This window comes from Corvus brachyrhynchos, unplaced genomic scaffold (genome assembly GCF_000691975.1).
Source record: "Corvus brachyrhynchos isolate BGI_N302 unplaced genomic scaffold, ASM69197v1 scaffold692, whole genome shotgun sequence".
In the NCBI taxonomy this organism is placed as follows: Eukaryota; Metazoa; Chordata; class Aves; order Passeriformes; family Corvidae; genus Corvus; species Corvus brachyrhynchos.
In genome coordinates, this window is record NW_008236762.1 from 68,068 (window position 1) to 71,070 (window position 3,003).

General features: G+C 53.9%; 1 protein-coding gene across 1 annotated transcript in view; it reads left to right on the forward strand.

The window, feature by feature from the left end:
• The first annotated feature begins 200 nt into the window (after positions 1–200).
• Positions 201–3,003, forward strand: part of LOC108444910 (SH3 and multiple ankyrin repeat domains protein 3-like) — a 12,101-nt gene continuing 9,298 nt past the window's right edge. Inside the window, exon 1 of the mRNA XM_017727138.1 lies at positions 201–317. The gene's annotated coding sequence lies outside the window, so the exon portion shown is untranslated. The remainder of the gene's footprint in view (positions 318–3,003) is intronic.

A 3,003-nucleotide genomic window follows, 5' to 3' on the forward strand; every position in this document is an offset into this window, starting at 1 on the left:
TCTCTCTCATCTCTCTCATCTCTTATCTCTTATCTCTTTTTTTTTCTCTTTTTTCCTCTTTTCTCTTTTCCCTCTTTTTTCTTATCTCCTTTATCTCGCTTATCTCTCTTATCTCTCTTTTCTCTCTTTTCTCTCTTTTCTCTCTTTTCTCTCTCATCTCTATCATCTCTCATCTCTTATCTCTCATTGCTGATCTCTGATCTCTGCCAACCCCTTATCTCTTATCTCCCCTCTTATCTCCGCAGTTCCGCTACAAGCGCCGCGTGTACTCGCAGCCGCTGCTCGATGACAAGCAGTTCGCCAAGCTCCACACCAAGGTGATTCCCCCGCAATTCCCCCGCGATTCCCCCGCGATTCCCACGGAATTCCCACGGAATTCCCCCTCAATTCCCACGGAATTCCTCCGCGATTCCCACGGAATTCCCCCGCGATTCCCCCGCAATTCCCACGGAATTCCCCCGCGATTCCCCCGGAATTTCCCCGCGATTCCCCTGCAATTCCCCTGGAATTCCCCCGGAATTCCCATGGAATTCCCCCACAATTCCCACGGAATTTCCCCGCGATTCCCCTGGAATTCCCCCGGAATTCCCATGGAATTCCCCCACAATTCCCACGGAATTTCCCCGCGATTCCCCTGGAATTCCCCCGGAATTCCCATGGAATTCCCCCACAATTCCCACGGAATTTCCCCGCGATTCCCCTGGAATTCCCCCGGAATTCCCATGGAATTCCCCCACAATTCCCACGGAATTTCCCCGCGATTCCCCTGGAATTCCCCCGGAATTCCCATGGAATTCCCCCACAATTCCCACGGAATTTCCCCGCGATTCCCCTGGAATTCCCACGGAATTCCCCCGCAATTCCCCCGCAATTCCCACGGAATTCCCCCACAATTCCCCCGCAGTTCCCACGGAATTCCCCCACAATTCCGGGCTATCCCGAGCAACCCCAACATTCCCGGGACATTCCCACGGATTGCATCCCGCCACCTGCAGAAATCCGGGATCACGGATTCATTCCAGCCGGGAATTGCGCCTGGAGAGCCCCAAGGGGCTCATCCCCGCCCTGCTTTATTCCCAGGGCTTTTCCCAGATTTTTCCCAGCTTTTCCAGGCCCTGATTCCCGGCTGGAATCCCGAAATCCACTGGAAAATGCTCCCGGTCTCGCTCATGTCGGGGTTATCCCAAAATGAACTCCGAAGGCATCATGGGGATGTTCGGAAAACCGGGATTCAAAGCTCCTGAAATCCCGGGATTCCGTGGCCCGGTTTGGGAATTCGGGATCCCCTCTCCCGCTGCCTTTCCCTCGGATGGAATTCCAGCATCCCATAAAAAAATCCAGGCATGGGAATTGCGGGAAGGTCTGGAATTTTTCGGATGCCGGCAGCTCCGCGGAGACTTTGGAATTTCCCGGGAAGCCGGAGTGGGAAAGGAGGGAAGGGGAGGCCTGGAGAGGCTCCTGGGAATGGGAAGGGGCCGGGAGTTGTTGGGATCTGCTTTGGGATGGGAGCGGGATTGGCCGGGCTCTGCTGCTGCTGCTTCCCAGAATTCCCGGTGAGGGACAATGGAGGAGCCCCTTCCATGGATTTCTGGTGTTCTGGTGCTTTTCTGGAGCCTGTGGATGTTTGGGAAGGAGCTTTTCCTTGGGAAGGAGCTTTTCCTTGGGCTTTCCCTTTTCCCTTTCCCTTTTCCCTTTTCCCTTTTCCCTTTTCCTTTTCCCTTTCCCTTTTCCCTTTCCCTTTTCCCTTTCCATTTTCCCTTTTCCTTTTCCCCCTTTTATTTTCCCTTTTCCTTTTCCCCCTTTTCCTTTTCCCTTTCCTTTTCCCCCTTTTCCTTTTCCCTTTCCCTTTTCCCTTTTCGTTTCCCTTTCCCCCTTTCCCTTTTTTTCCCTTTTCCCCCCTCTTCCCTTTTCCCATTTTCCTTTTCCTTGGGAAGGAGCCTTTCCTTTTGCCTTTTGCCTTTTCCGTTCTCCCTTTCCCTTTTCCTTGAGCTGCTGCTTTTCCAGACCCCATGGATATATGGGAAGGAGCTTTTCCTTTCTCTTTTCCCTTTCCCCCTTTCCCTTCTCCCTTCTCCCCTCTCCCCTCTCCCTTCTCCCTTTTCCCTTCTCCCTTTTCCTTTTTCCCTTTTCCCTTTTCCCATTTCCCTTTTCCTTGAGCTGCTGCTTTTCCAGAGCCCATGGGTGGAAGGAGCTTTTCCCTTTCCCTTTTCCCTTTTTGTTTCCCTTTCCCCTTTTCCCTTTTTTTCCCCTTTTTCCCCTCTTCCCTTTTCCCATTTTCCTTTTCCTTGGGAAGGAGCTTTCCCTTTTCCCTTTTTCCCTTTTTCCCTTTTTCCCTTCTCCTTTTCCCTTCTCCCTTTTCCCTTTTTCCCTTTCCCCTTTTCCCTTTTCCCTTTCCCCTTTTCCCTTTTCTTTCCCCATTCCCTTTTCATTTCCCTTTCCCCTTTTCCCATTTCCTTTTTTCCCCCTTTTCCCCTCTTCCCTTTTCCCATTTCCCTTTTCCTTGGGCTGCTGCTTTTCCAGAGCCTGTGGGATTTTGGGAAGCAGCTTCCCCCTTTCCCTTTCCCTTTCCCTTTCCCTTTCCCTTCCCCTTTCTCTTTTCCCTTTCCCTTTTCCCCTTTCCTTGAGCTGCTGCTTTTCCCGAGCCCGTGGGATTTTGGGAATGCCGGATGGGATCAGCGAGGCCTCAAAGGCACAATTCCAGCAGGGATAAGCACCAATCCATCCTCATTCCGTGCCCGTTGGAGCGACACCGAGCGGCCTCGGGACAGCGGGCACGGATCGACATTTCCCGGGAAAGGGTGGGATTGGAGCAGCTCCGGCAGCCGGATCCGGAGGGAAGCGGCAGCAGGGATGGGCTCCTGGCTGGCGCGGGGACACCGGGACACCCGGAGAGCCTCGGGAACGGTACCGGCTCCGGGGGAACATCGGGATAACGGCCGGGGGGCGTTCCGGGGTTCCGGGGTAACGGAGCCGGGGATGGGGTGCTCCCGGGAAAGGGCGGGG